Source organism: Aotus nancymaae, unplaced genomic scaffold, assembly GCF_030222135.1.
Source record: "Aotus nancymaae isolate 86718 unplaced genomic scaffold, 86718_ANA_hifiasm-v0.15.2.pri h1tg000065l, whole genome shotgun sequence".
NCBI lineage: Eukaryota > Metazoa > Chordata > Mammalia > Primates > Aotidae > Aotus > Aotus nancymaae.
Window position 1 is genome coordinate 14301857 of NW_026988480.1, and position 16212 is coordinate 14318068.

The 16212-nt window shown below is 41.4% G+C and overlaps 1 protein-coding gene across 1 annotated transcript in view; it reads right to left on the reverse strand.

Moving 5' to 3' along the window:
- Positions 1 to 13758, reverse strand: part of RALA (RAS like proto-oncogene A) — an 80703-nt gene extending 66945 nt beyond the window's left edge. Inside the window, exon 1 of the mRNA XM_012473578.3 lies at positions 13519 to 13758. The gene's annotated coding sequence lies outside the window, so the exon portion shown is untranslated. The remainder of the gene's footprint in view (positions 1 to 13518) is intronic.
- Positions 13759 to 16212: the final 2454 nt, after the last annotated feature.

Sequence of the window (16212 nt, forward strand, 5' to 3'; positions counted from 1 at the left end):
ATACTCAGAAAAGGCAAATATGGCCAAAATGATAATTGGTGACTGGTGAATATAGGTGTAGGGTATGTAGGTATTCAATATACTATGTTGCTCTTTTCTGTAGGTTTGAAATATTTCAAAAAAAAAAAAAAGCTGGGAAGAAATAGCACTCTCATTTTAAACCATAACCAAATGTAAAAGGAATCACCAATACAGTTCTCTGTGCATTTAGAAAGAAGCACATAGTTGGCGTGTAAATACTGTCATCTTTTTGGTCCACCTGTGTTAATATACAGAAACTAACAGAGGGAACAAATGGAAACTAAAAGTATAAAATAATTATTCAGAGACTGAACCAGTTAAAGCTTTATGAAAATGCTATTGTCAAGGAATACTTTTTAAAATATTATTTAAGTCAAAGCAACATAATTAATTGGTGCTAAAATCTTTAAGGTATAGATGTGTTAAAAAAAACTGGTGAATGAAGGTCCATAAATGTTCCCATGTGGAAGAACAGCTATCCTTTCTATATCTCTTGGCTGACATAAAGATCAAATGAGATAATATATACAAAAGTGCAGGTTCTATTAAAAAAATTAGTCACACTTTGTACCTTCCTGTTAATAGGAACAGAAATATAGGATTAAATCTAGCATCATTTTGGGTTACTTTGGCTATAACTGGGGCTCCTCAATTTCATAGCCAAAGCTAACACTAACAATTCACTTAGACAATGTCAGTATTCATTATGAATAATTCCCCTTCATTACACTTAGACATTCTATTTGCTACACCACAAATTTTAACAGTGCGCTCTTAACAATTTAATGTTTTGATAGCTTGAAACTCATCTCATATGGTTTGACTCTGTGTCCTCACCCAAATCTCATGTCAATTTGTAATCCCCACATGCTAGGGGAGGGAGCTGGCAGGAGGTGACTGGATCATAAGGATGGTTTCCCCCATGCTGTTCTAGTGATAGTGAATTCTCAGGAGATCTGATGGTTTAAAAGTGTGGCACTTCCCTGACCCCCGTCTCTCTCTCCTGCTCCACCATGATGAGATGTGCTTGCTTCCCCTTTGCTTTCCGTTTCCTGAGGCCTCCCAGTCATAATTCCTGTTAAGTCTGCAGATCTGTGACTCAATTAAACCTCTTCTCTTCATAAATTACCCAATCTGAGGTAGTTATTTATAACAGTGTAAGAACAAACTAGCATAATACACAAATGGAAAACAGAAATTTTGTTAATGAATCAAAAGGAAAGTCCACCTGGAAGTTGAAACAAAAAGTCACATTTATAGTTTTTACAATAAAGAAAGTGTTCTTGGCACTGGAGATCTAAGAAGAAAAAACATATATGATATGCTAAAATATAGATAACTTCATACACATAGGGGAGCTCAAAGTATCCTAGCAAATGAAGGAAGACAGAAAGTATATTCACTTGAATGGCTATAATAAAAAAAATAAGAAAATAACAACTGTTAGTGAAGTTGTAGAAAAACTAGGAACTCTCATACGTGGCCAGTGGGAATGTAAAATGGTGCAGCTGCTTTAGGAAAGTCTGGCCAGTCCTCAAAAGGTTAAACATGAAGTTATCATATGACCCAGCAATTCCACTCCTAGGTATATACACCCAAGATAAATGAAAACATACATCCATGCAAGAACACATACATCAATGTTCATGTCAGCATTATTCAATATAAGCCCCAAAGTAGAAACACCCACATGTCCATCAACTGATAAATGGACAAATTATGGCATACCCACACAATGGAACATTATTCTGCCATAAAAACAAATGAAGTATTGCCACATGCTACAACTTGGATGATCTTGAAAACATTATGTTAAGTGAAAGTAGCCAGACACAAAAGGCCACATATTGTATGATTCCATTTATGGAATCCAAAAATTGTCCGGAATAGGCAAGTGTGTAGAGCAGGGTCTCAACCCGTAGGTCACAAACTGGTACCGGTCCGTGGCCTGTTAGGAACTGGGCCGCACGACCGGAGGTGAGCGGAGGGTGAGCAAGCATTATTGCCTGAGTTCCAACTCCTGTGAGATGAGTGGCAGCATTAGATTCTCATAGGAGTACAAACTCTATTGTGAACTGCGCACATGAGCAATCTAGGTTGTGTGCTCCTTATGACAATCTAATCAACGCCTGACGATCTGAGGTGGAACAGTTTCATCCCAACAACATCTGCCTCCCCATCTCCCACAGTCTGTGGAAAAAATGTCTTGCACAAAACCAGTCCCTGGTGCCAATAAGGTTGGGGACCACTGCTATAGAGACAGAAAATAGATTAGTAGTTGCCAGGAACCGAAGGGCAGAAAAAAATCAGGACTGATAACTAATGAGTATGGCTTTCTTTTTGAGGGTAATGAAAATGTTCTGGAATTAGATATTAGTGATAATTGCACAACTCTAACTATATTAAAAACCACTAAATTGTACTTTTTTCTTTTTTGAGACCGGCCCTGCTCTGTTGCCCAGGCTGGAATGAAGTGGCACAATCTCGGCTCACTGCAACCTCTACCTCCTGGGCTCAAGTGATCCTCCCACTTCAGCCTCCTGAGTAGCTAGGACTACACACAGGCACACGCCACCAGGCTTGGCTAATTTTTCTGTGTATTTTTTGTAGAGAAGCTTGGTTAATTTTTTTTGCATTTTCTACAGAGATGGGGTTTTGACATGTTACCAGGCTGGTCTTGAACTCCTGGACTCAAGCAATCTGCCCACCTTGGCCTTCCGAAGTGCTGGGATTACAGGCGTGAGCCACCACAACTGGCCAAATTGTACATTTTAAAGGGCAAATTTTATGGTATGTGAATTATATCTCAATAAATCTGTTATTATAAAGATTCAGGTCCCCACTGCAAAAAAAAAAAATAAGCAAAGGAAATAAAGACAACTCACAGACTAAGAAATATAAACAATCAAGGAATGTACAAAAGTCAAGCAGTTATAACCAGATAAATAGAAACTTCAACAAAACAAAGAATGGATTTTATGAACTGGACCAAAACAAAACATAAAAATAAATAAGCAGAGCAAATGATCAAGTTTTATTTTATTCTTAGGGACCAAGAAAGCTACTGAAAATCACAAGCAGCAAATAAGAATGAAGTAGCAGGCACAGAGAATTGTCTTAGCTGTATTATATAGACATGAGAAACAGGAAGACCTTGGAGATTAATAGGGTAGTGGGAAGGTTACCAATTATTCACGCATTAAATGACTAGGGCTGGTGTCCCAGAAACCTAAGACTTCAGGGGATGGAGATTTTCTATTACAGACTAAATATTTTAGACAGAAAGATGATGGAAGACAGATTTTCCTCAAAATAAAAATGGTAGTGGTGGGGGGTGGACAGAGGAAATAAGACAAAAAAAACAAAAACAAAAACAGAAAAGATCACTCTCCTGCTGAGGCCTGCCATCAGGGTAGCTGCCTTACCACAGGCCAAGATCTGAGGATCTTCAAGGCAGGAAACCCCCGAACTCTGCCCCACCCACGTCTGAATTTCATACCAGTGAGGCAGCAAGGCCCAGAAAGAAAAAGGTGATATGAGTTGCAGGAAAACTGAAGATAGATAGATGGAATGGACCAAGGAATTGACCAAGGTAAGTGAGGGCTCCTCAACCTAGGGAAAAGAAGAGATCATTAAATACTCCACCTACCAGCACTCCTGGGACAGCAAAGAAAGACAACAGGCCATGGACTGAGAGTTGTAAGGAGTTCTAGGAAGAAATTCATTAGCATATTGGGCAATAAGTTAATAAATATCCTACCACCCTGCCCTCCTGGGAGAAGAAATATAAGAATGACAGAGAAAAACAACAGGATGTGGTCTGAGAGTTCACACAGTGACCTGGTAATCTTGAAATTGTAAGAATCTACAGAAAATATGCTAATTGGACTTTCTGGATAAATTAGATGGCAGTGAAATGAAAACTCTCTCCAGAACTTAGGAGACCGAGCACTGGTGTGCAACAACCAACACTGCCATGTGGATGGAACATGTGCAGGATGCTGGACCAACACCTGATTTCATACCAACACATCATTCCTGCCAGATGACTGGATCTGCATAAATAAAACCTGGAGAAAGAACTGCCTCAAAGCCAGATGTCCCATGCCCTACGCACTTGTCAAGAACCACTGACAGCTGTGTACTCTAGTATTCCCCTGCAAGTGGATAAACTCATCTAATTACAAACCTGTTGATACGGTTTGGCTGGGTCCCCACCCAAATCTCATCTTGAATTGTAATCCCCATAACCCCACCTGTTGAGGGAGGGGCTAGGTGGGAAGTGACTAGATCATGGAGGCCGTTTCATTCCTCCTGTTCTTATAATAGTGAGTTCTCACGAGATCTGACGGTTTTATAAGGCAGTTTTTCCTGCTCTTGTGTGCACACGTTCGCTCTTGCTCTCTCTTTCACACTCTCTTTCTCTCTCTCCCCTTCTCTCTCTCATCTGCTGACATGTAAGACATGTCTGCTTTCCCTTCTGCCATGACTGTAAGTTTCCTGAGACCTCCCCACCCATGTGGAACTGTGAGTCAATTAAACTTCTTATCTTTATAAATTATCCAGTCTCGGTATGTCTTTATAGCATTGTGAGAACAGACTAATACATCTACCTTGCTATATGACCTAGAAATCCAAGAACTCAAGGCACCACCATAACAATACAAAGCAAGCCTTGCTCCTCCGCAAAGCACAGACACCACTTAAGACTATGAAGGCTGAAAGGGAATCCCTAGATTTTCATAGACCTATGACAGCTTTAGCCTAGAATGGAAAAGGAGGTCACCCTGTGGAATTTATAACTAGTTGGGGAAAGAACATAATGAAATCCAGAAGAACTGTGTAGAGAAGCAAGAAAACTCAGGACTGGTTATATGAACTGAGACACCATGGAGCAGTTACCATGCTAAGCACTGTATTTTGCTACCAGGCACTAGGAAAGTCGAACTTTCCTGCCTCTCACTACATCCAACTCCTTAAGTATCTTTTGTTAAAATGTATTTTTAAGAAAATTGAGATAAGGTGTCACCCTGTTACCCAGGCTGTTGTGCAGTGGCATGATCTCAGATCATTGAAGCCTCCCCTCCCGGGCTCAAGTGATCCTCCCATCTCAGCCTCTGAAGTAGCTGGGACCACAGGCACACACCACCATGCTCAGCTAATTTTTTGTACTTTTTGTAGAGATGGGGTTTCACCATGTTACCCAACCTGGTCTCAAACTCCAGAGCTCAAGCTACCTGCCAGCTTCAGCCTCCCAAAGTACTGGGATTACAGGCCTAAGCCACCACGCCCAGTCAATCTCCTTAAGCATCCCTTAAAGACACTGCGAAGGACTGTATGCAACCCTTGAAAGGTACACACATAACTAAATTATTATCTAGGTTGAAAAGTACACATTTGTATATCCATGGTGAATACAATGAAGTAATCAGTACCTCTATTAAAGACACTGTTAAACTGCTATTTAATATTGTTCTGGATATATTAGTCAATGCAATTAGATAAGATAAACAGTTAAACATATAAAAACTGGAAAAGAAGGAAAAAAAACTCTATTTACAGATGAGATGACAGTGTATCTGGAAAGTCTGAGAGAAGCAATGATGAAAGTAATTGATATGATTTGGATGTGTGTCTCCTCCAAATTTCACGTTGAAATGTGATCCCCAATGTTGGAGGTAGGCTTAGTGCGGCATGTTTCAGTCATAGGGGCAGATCCCTCATGAATGACTTGGTGCTGTCCTCACAGTAATGAGTGAGTTCTCGCTCTAGTAGTTCACATGAGAATTGGTTGTTTAAAAGAGCCCAGAATCCTCTCCTCTCTCTCACCCCCTCTTTCACCATGTGTCACATCTGCTGAGCCCTTTGCCTTCCCCTGTAAGTAAAAACTTCCTGAGGCCTCACCTGGCCAAACAGATGTTGGTGTCATGCTAGTACAGCCTGCAGAACAGTGGGCCAAACAAACCTCTTCCCTTTATGAATTACCCAGTCGTAGGTATTCTTTCATAGCAATGCAAAAGAGGATAACACAGTAACTTAATATGAATTTTGCAAGGTGGTAGGAAAATATGCAGAAATCAACACTATTTGTATACAGGGATAACCAGTTAAAAGACATAAACGATGCCGGGCGCTGTGGCTCACGCCTGTAATCCTAGCACTTTGGGAGGTCAAGGTGGGTGAATCACCTGAGGTCAGGAGTTCAAGACCAGCCTGGCCATCATGGTGAAACCCCATCTTTAAAAAAAAAAAAAAAAATTAAAAAAAAAAGGCATAAATGACAAGAAAATTATAATAGAAACAAAAATGATAAAATAGCTTAGAAATACACAAGAAATGTTGAAAACTTATATGAAGAAAACTATAAGCCATTCCTCAAAGACACAAAAGTAGAATTTAAAAAACGAAAAAACATTGTTTTAGGTGAAGATGTCTCAACACCATCAAGATGTCAATTATCTAGCTAGGCGTGGTGACACACACCTGTACTACCAGCTACTTGGGAGGCTGAGGCAGGATGATCACTTGAGCCCAGGAGTTCAAGGCTGCATTGACCTTTGATGGCACCACTGCACTCCAGCCTGGGCAACGGAGGCAGACCTTATCTCTACAAAAAAGATCTCAGTTCTCGATAAGTTAATATAAGTTTAATATGATCCCAATAAAAACAGCAGTGAGGGCAGGCACGGTGGCTCACACCTGTAATCCCAGCACTTTGGAAGTGCCGAGGCAGGTAGATCACTTGAGGTCAGGAGTTTGAGACCAGCCTGGCCAATATGGCGAAATCCAGTCTCTACTAAAAATAAAAAAAATAAGCTGGGGATGGTGACACACGCCTGTAGTCCCAGTTACATGGGAAGCTGAAGCAGTAGAATTGCTTGAACCTGAGAGGCAGAGGTTGCAGTGAGCTGAGATTGCGTCTCTGCACTCCAGCCTGGGTGACAGTGAGACTCTTGTCTCAATTAAAAAAAAAAAAAAGCAATGAATTGTTTCATAGTTAGACACATTGATACTAAAGCTAATAAAGAAAACCAAAGTATGCAAGAAGGCAAGGAAAACAAGGAAGAGGAAGTGCTATAATGGGGGACTAGCCCTATCAAATATTAAAACATATTACAAAGCCTCTATGATTAAAATGGTGTGGTACTGGTGCATGAATGGTCAGATAAGCCAACAGAATAAAATATACCCAACTGCATATAGAAAAAGCAAGAATTTTTTTTAAAAATAGATGTAATTGGGGCAACTGGATAGTCACTTGGAAAAGGATAAAATTAGATGCATTCCATATATCATACATAGAAATAAACTCTGAATGGAACTAAAGGTGAGAAATGAAACTATATGAGTACTAGAAGAAAGTATGTGTGAATTCCTCTATAACTTGAAGGTAAGAAAAAGTTTCCTAAATATGACTAAAACTTCAGATGCAGTAAACTTAATGTATTTGACTATACAAAAACAATCTTTTGCATGGCAAAAAATCACCACAAGCAATGCCAAAAGATGACTTGGTAAAAATATCTGCAACATATGTCAAAGTTAAATGGCTAATATTCTTAAATATGAAGAACTTTTAAAAGCTGAGAGGGAAAAAGACTGAAAGTCATATAGAAAGTGGGCAAATTGGCCTGACATGGTGGCTTTATGCCTGTAATCCTAAAACTTTGTGAAGTGGAGGTGGGCAGACTGCTTGAGCCTAGGAGTTCAAGATCAGTCTGGGCAACACGTTAAAACCCCATCTTGACCAAAAAATAAAATAAAAAAATTTAGCAAGGCATGGTGGCATGCATCTATAGTCCCAGTTACTCAGGAGGCTGACGTGGGAAGATCACTTGAATCTAGGAGGCTGAGGCTGCAGTGAGCTGTGATCACACCATTGCACCACTGCATTCCAGCCTATGAGGGTCCAGCAAGACTCTGTCTCAAAATTAAAGAAAGAAAAAGAAAGTGGACAAATAATATGAACAATAAAAAGAAATATTAAAATGGCCCTTAAACATATGAAAACATGTTCAAGTCACTTGTAATAGAAGTATAAATGCAAACTACACTGAGATATCATTTCTTACCTATTAGATTGGCAGAAATTGAAAAGCTGACAAAACACTCCGATGGTGAGGCTGTGGGGAAACAGGCACTCTACTTTCATACACTGCTGGTAAGAATGTAAACGAGTACAACCCCATAGGACGAGGAGTTTGATGGTATCTAACAACTTTCCATATGCTTTTACCCTGAAGATTTATCTCCAACAATACAAAGACATATGTACACTAAGTTTTTCACTGTAACATCATTTGTAATTGCAAAATACTAGAAATTTCGTAAATGTTCAAGTGGAACATTAGTTGAAAAAACTATGGTACATACAATAGAGTACTATGCAGTTCAGAATTAAAGTTAATGATTTTAGTTTATGTATATTGTCTTTCCACATAGCTACTGAGTTGTTAGGAGATAAATACTTAAGGTGTTCGGACATAATTACTTAATAAACTCAACTGTCAGGTGTTTCTTTTGACCTAGGGATGCTGTGGAAAAAATTACTGCCATAATAAGGATGCCATGAATTGAGAAAGTCTGGTGACTTGACTGATAAAGGCCTATGAAAAAAGCCAGTTTTTTTTTTTTTTTTAAGACAGAGTTCACTCTGTTGCCCAGGCTGGAGTGCAGTGATGCAATCTCAGCTCACTGCAACCTCTGCCTCCCAGGTTCAAGCGATTCTTCTGCCTCAGCCTCCCTAGTAGCTGAGACTATAGGTGCATGCCACTACACCCAGCTAATTTTTGTATTTTTAGTAGAGATGGGGTTTCACCATATTGGCCAGGCTGGTCTCTAACTCCTGACCTCATGATCCACCCACCTCGGCCTCCCCAAATGCTGGAATTGCAGGCGTGAGCCACCATGGCCAAAGAAGGCCTTTAAGAGAGAGAAAGAATGTGTGTGTGTATAGTTATGAGGTTACTGTGGATTGTTTGGATTGTTGTCAACGAAATTTACAATAGGCCAATGAAAGTACTCTCTCTAGTGTAGTAAGAGCTGTAACAGATATTATAACAGCACATAAGAGAAGCAACTAGCCCAGTCTTGAAGTTTTTTCTTTTTTTTTTTTTTTGAGGGATGGGATCCAGAGAGAGAACCTAATTACAATTATTTGGAGAAGTATAACCTAAACGGAGTTCTGAAGGACCAGTAGGAATATACCCGAGATTAGAGGAAGGAAGAGAGGCTAGAATTCCAGGAAGAGGAAATGAAGGACTGAGTAAACAAATACTAGCATTCCAGAAGCTGGGTATTGCTAGAAAGGAAGATCAACCAAGAAAAGAAATAAGGCTAAAGGGTTAGGTAAGAAAAAAAATAAGAAATAAAAAAACAGGAAAGATAAAAGGGGAAAAAAGAGAGGTAAGGAGTACATCTTGAAGGTTCTGTATATGAGATTAAGGATAAATAGAGTTTGAATTTTATTAATGGGCATAAAAGAGCCACAAGAAAATTTTAAGCAAAGGAATATCCCCATTGTTCTAAGCAAGAATAGGAAAAGATCAGATGGGTTCCAACCACAGGCTAGAAGGCTGCTGTGGTAATCCAGAATATCTAGACAGGGCAGCTGAACTCAGTGTGCAGTCACTCAGTGTGGCAACCTCCACTTTCAATAGAGTACTATGCTAGCTTCTCAACTACATAAAAAAACAGATCCTGTGGCTTAGATGACCACAATCATAACATTTTGGAAACTGGGGATCTTTGTCCACCTTCCCAATAAATCTGGGAATATAAGCCATTTTATAATCTAACTGTGTCTTACTGTCCAAAATAACATTATCAAATCCTGACATTTAGTTTCAAAAGTAAATTCAGCAATAAAATTGGATCCCAGACTTTAAGGATATTATGTATGTCAGTGTTATGTCTACTGCATCTAATATAGGAATCTAGCTGTGAAGACTTTTAAGAAGAGTATCATTTTATGGAAGCATGCCTTTTTTGGCTTGTACAGACTACCCTCTTGACTTTGAGAAACTAAGTCATCACCTTCACATATAATTAAATCAAAGATGCAAATTCTCATCTAAAATTTACTCATACATCTTTTAAAAACCCATAGAACTATAATTTCCTTTTTTCCATATGGCAACCCAAATCCTTATGAATATGGTAAGGTAATAAGAAAGATGGCTTCAAGAAAAAAACAGAATAACTATTACTTCTGGGGTCAGATAATCAGCTGTTCTTTACTTAAAGGTATATCTTTAAAAAAAAAAAGAGAGAGAGAGAGATGAACACATTCTTCAATGAAGTCTATTTAAAAGTGCATTTTTAAAAGTACACAGGCTTAGAAAGAGGGTAGAGAATTCTACCAGCACTGAATAGCAGTTAGACCATTACAACACCTTTGCCACCTTTACGCTTCCATCTTAAACCCAGAGAAAATGATTTATGGTCTCAAATGGTTAAAAACAGACTGAGCACATATGCTTCTTTTACCATCCTTTCTACTGTCCCCCACAGGCTCTCCCCCATTTCCATTAGTGAAAGAACTAAAAAACAATGTGATTTCAAGAAAAGGTCACTACAAACAGATTTATGGCATTCCTCTCAAATAGGGATGATTCTGTTACTTTAAAAAGCACTAATCAAACACCAGAACTGAGTTCAAATGCTTTACCAGGACACCTACGGAACAATGCTCAACCATTTTCCACCATGGCACACATAGAAGGTGATAACACTGTATCTGTAGGCATACTGAAGATATAAAAGAATGGCTGCTGCTTGAGGCCACCTGGCCAGGGCCACTGGCAACTCGGGCCACACTTGATGTCCAAGAGAACTGAGAGGAATCAGGGTCTTCGCTTTCCAGAAGCTCCGGTTTCTGGCTCAATCAGAATTGCCTTTTCCACAGCCATTTAGGATTAACTGCAGTTAAGAATTTCAATGCTCTCAGAAATAGTTACTTTCAAATCTAGGCTCTACTACACACAAGCTAGGTGCCTAGCCTCTGGCAAATACTTCAATTTACCTTAATAAAGTATGGGAAAACTACCTGTCTTGCAAAAGTGTTGTGGAGATTAGAAATAATATAAGTAAAGCTCTTATCACAGTGCTTGCCAGGCAATCAACAGATGAGAACTCTTATCACCAAGAGGGTTGCTGAATTAAAGAAGAAAAATCTAACCTCTATATAGTGGTAATGTCACTGAGATAAGAAATTGCTGGCTTCCGATTTCTTAGTCTCTAAAAGTTAAAAGGTTTTATAAAACAATGAAAATCATAAACTGTCTTCTTCTTCAAAATCATGATCTTTTCCCTCATTAACATTCACAGCCTCTTATTCCAGTGTTTTAAAAATAATTGTCCTTGCCACTCATCTACTAAAGAATACGATTGCATTATTACACTAATAAACATATCTACAAGAAGTGACACTGGTACATTTATTCATGTTCTGTAGAAGCTAAGCTCGGAAAAACAGTGCAGGACCACCACGAGATACTTGGAGAGGACAGAAAACATCAGCACTTCATTGAACCTCCCTAATGTGAAAATAATCCAACCATCTATAGACAAAAATCTTCCATCACAAATGGTAGACAAAATTGTTTTCTATAATTAGGCCCCTTTTCCTTTGGAAAGCCCTGTGAAGAAAGTGTTATAATGAAGTACTGCTTCAAAATTAATGATACATATGACTGTACACTCAGCAAACATACTAGAAACCAAAATCTGGATCTTGGAAAATAAATATGAAAGAGGCTATTGGTAAATCATACCAAGGTCATATCAGGATGTCAGAGGATTGTATGTATTCATGGGAACAATGAACCACTATAAGGAATTCTGGGATGCATCACGTTTTCCAAACAGTGGTAATTCCTAATTTCCTCTTTTTGATTAAGATAGGCTACAGTTATCAACCCCAAACATAAACTTGCTGTGTATCACCAGGCAATCTCTTCCTACTAACTCTGAATATGCTCAAATAGTAAGCATTTAACACTGGAATACAAGTTATTATAATGCCCAGCACAATTTTAATATAATTTTAATCTTTCAGAGGAGAATAGTTTTGGAAGGCAAATAATTCTTTGACTCTGCTGAAGAATGTAAAGCTGAAGTAAAGTCTGTATGTGCCAAAAACCTAAAACAAAACAAACAGCCTAGCTCAATAAAATAAGCAACTCCTGGATGGTGACTGTGAGATAACCTATACATTCATTCACTCACTGCAGGAATGTGTGAACAGCTTCTATGTTCAAGGCATACTGCATAGAAACAGTGACACGGCTCCTGCCCTAAAGAAATTCAAGGTCAAAAAACGATGCTTTAGGATAATATTTTATAATAGTGTATTATTTCAGTACAAGAGCCAGTTTAGAATAATATTGTATTACTAGAGACAGAAAAACGTGAGCTAAGGCACACTGAAATACATTAATAAACATACTGTAAGAGTTTATTAATGAAATCTGGTATCCAATTTCTGGAACATGATTAAAGTTGCAATTTCCTGGAAAAAATTAACTTATGATACATGTTTTATAAAGGTTGTTCCTCATACACACCACACAATTTGTAAATTAGGTGCTTTTCAGCTTGACATGTAGGGCGTGGCACGGGACTTCACACACTACCTCAGCGACACTTGGATGAGCTCTTACAAGTCTGGACATTCGGATTTCCGAGCAAAGGCCAGTTAATTCCCTAATTCTCCCTAAATCCTGAAACAACACTGCCACCACTGTGTGCCGTCATCCCCGTCTACTTACACACATATACCCAGGCTAAAGCATGCCAATCACATCTTCCACTTCTGGAAATCTTTCAGAAACAAACCACGGAGGAAACACCTCTCTCCCAAAATGCATTCTCTTCCTCATTTTAGAAGCTAGATTACCTGAATATGGACTAAAGCTGTGCAAGCGCCCAAGGCCAGGTATTCAGTTCAGTGCGGGGAGTCTAATAACTTAAGTCTGAAAAACCCATTCCTTTAACTGGCCAAAAACAAAAAAACAAAACAAAACAAATTTAAAAATCCTGGCGGAGATGCTTAAAAAGCAGCTGCTCTAGTACAGGCAAGGAGTGGAAAGAAAGGGAAGGAGGGGAGAGGGGCGGAGTGAGGCGCGGGGACTGCGGCGGCAGCGGGTTGCCCCAGGTCGCGGGCACCGCCCGGGCGGGAACTTGGGCGCAGTGGACTAGCTGTGCGGGGTGACCTTCGGACGAGGCCAACTCAGAGGGGCTGCGGGGCGCAGGGGACCTCGCCGCAGCCGCCCGCTCTCGGGGGCGTACTCGCCCAAAGCGGCGAACGCGGTGCTCCGGATTCCAGCCGAGCTCATCTCGCAGCTCGTCCCAGGGCAGAACGCGGGACGTGCAATCTCGCGGCAGCCCGAACCCCGCGTCTGGGCCTCGGCCCGCCGCCGCCCGGACACACCCCCGCCACCGCCCGGGTGGCCCCAGTGCCTCCCCGAGCGGCCCGAACCGGCATCTCTCTCTCACCTGAACGGCGAACCAGTCCGCCGCCCCGAGGGCTCCGGAAGCCGAGGCTGCGTGGCTCCGCCAGGAGGGTACTCGGCCCTTGTCGCCTGGGAGGCCCCGCGCCGGGAGCGGTCGAAGGAGGAGTCTGACGGGTGGCGGTTGAGCTTGGGCGGCTGGAGGAGGAGAAGGAGGAGGAGGAGGACTCCGACGCTTCGCTCTGGGGAGATCCACCCTCCTCCAGGCGGCTCTGCAGCAGCCGCCGCGAAGATCACTTCCGGGGCGCTGGGGAGCGGGGCGGGGCGGCTGGGGAGCGACTTCCTGTCCACGGGCTGAGAGAAGGGTGATCCTGGCCCAGGCCACAGAACAATGGCTCGGAGGGCGCAGGCTGCCGGGCCTCCGCCCCCTGCGTGCTGAGGGCTGTCTGCGCTTTCTGGCGGCCCCACCCCTGGCTCTCTCAGCTCCGCGAGGTGAAGTCATCTCCCCGGGGCTCGGGAGTGGCCGCGGGCTTCGCGGAGGTTCCCGGATCTCGGCGTCGGCACCGCGATGTCCTTGTCTTTCTTTTGGGGACCAGGAGGGGATTCTTGGGGAGGAGGGGAGTGCAGAGGCCGCCATCTTGCTTCTAGAGGGTCAGCTCCTGCTCCCTGGGCGTCTCAGGATTGAGGCCGCTCGGTGTCGTGGCCTGAGGTTTTCAGAGCGGAGCTGGCGACGTGGCATGTCACGGGCCAAATCCCAGGAGGCGGGTCATCCGCCTGCCCTGGCTGGAGGGTCTCGTGGCCGCCCTGTGCCTCATCTAACTGCTCGTCCCCCGGGAGAATTCGCCTCCACGGACAGTCTGCGAATTCTTTCTGAGAGGTCTGGGATCCCCCTGCGACACGGCAGGCCGGGTGTCGGTGTGGCACTGAGATCATCGTGCGGCCCCGTGGCACTGTGATTTGGTAGCTTGTGAGAGGTAGTTTCACTAAATCCGTAAATTTAAGTTAGCAGCTACAGATTCTTATGTCTTGACATTTATATATTCGTTTATCTCTCTTTGCTCCCCACAAATTCAGTACCAGCTACGTTCCTGGCATGAGTCATTCAAGGAATGTCCAATCTAGTGGGCAGACAGACATAAAAGCAAATAATTGAGATTGGAAGTGTGGTATATCAAGGTGTACAGAGTAATGAATGGATGGCTTTACTAACTGTAGGTTAGAGTTTTCAAGATAAATGGGCATTTTTCCACTACAAAAATAGGGGTAGGATGGCAAATCCAGATCTGAACAGAAAGAAAATCCAGCACGGGGACAAATAATATGTTGAGAAGCATGAGTAATAATTACAGGTCTTAAAGTTCAAACTTTGGTTGCTGAAAAAGTTGAGGCTGGAGAAGACAACAGGAGCCAAATCAAGGATCATCTATGCCCTGGTGAGGCAATGAGTGGACAGACTACAATTTAAGCTATTCTGTTGGTAGAGAATAGATAACTTGGTGGTGGGGAGGAGGGGAAGGAGAAGGGCAAGCAGAGAGCGGACAAGGGGTCATTGTTGAAGTCAAGAAGAGAAAACTTAAGGACTCTTGTGTGAGTGGCAGTGAACCTCCAAAGGAGATGGATTCCTAAAATACTAAGAGGCCAGATCAACTATTACTTGGTTGCTAGGGGCAGCTGCAGGATAGGAGAATGGAAGAGGCATTGATGATGCCTTGTTTTGCTTTGAGGGAGGAGTAGGATAAGGGTGTATTTTACCAAGTAAGATTAGGAAGTGTTAGGATGAGTCCTGGGAGGGACAGTCATTTTTGCAGGAAAAAATTAGTTTAGTTTTGGAGCTGATGTGTGAAGTAAGAGTGGTGCTGTCTAATGGTGGTTGATGTATGGGTCTAGAGTTCTGGGAAGGAGCTGGGCTGAAGTTGGAACCACCACAGGTTTACATTACCACATCCAAGCTGACTACAGTCTTAACGTCATTGAGCACAGTTTCAAAACCACTTCTCCTTTCTCCCTGCCTTTACTTGGGAAAATTACTGAAGTGCTGCATTAAAAAACCCAATATGAGTGATATGTGCCCATCCATAGACCAATATTCTAATGTTTAATGGTCTTCTAAGGACCCTAAGGGTCAGGTTTAGCAGAAACTGGGTGTAACAGTGGTAATTATTAATAGTATAGCATCAACTCAAAAATGAAATCTGTGTTTATATTTTAATTTTTTTTCTTTTTCTGTAGGAATTGTTCCATTCCAATAAAATATTTTAAATTTAATCATTGACAACAGTTAAGCTGGCCATAGGCTAAGGATTGAGGATGGTGGGTTGCACAAATATCTGCTGAATGGAGAACTAGAAGGAGGATGACTTCAAGAAGAGTAAGCAATAGGAACGCAATGAAAGACAACCTCAAATTCATTAGTCAGCCTGTCTCAGTTGCTTTTCGGTGGCTCACAGCTATGCTAACCTAGTATAAATCAGTCAGAAATAGAATAGTTCATTTTGAGCAGAGGCTTCAGAAAACCACAAATAGTAAAAGCCCTATAAATAATAACTACACCTGTAAACCAAAGACTAATTATTAGTTTTAGCTCTATATCCCTGTAGAACAGCATTTTTCAACACACACAAAAATGAGAAATTTGTTCACTAATTAGATTATTTAAATACAGTATTTTCAATTTGGCTAGGATAAAGAAGCATTTAGGTGTGTTGAATATTCATATAATGGATAATATACTGAACGAGAA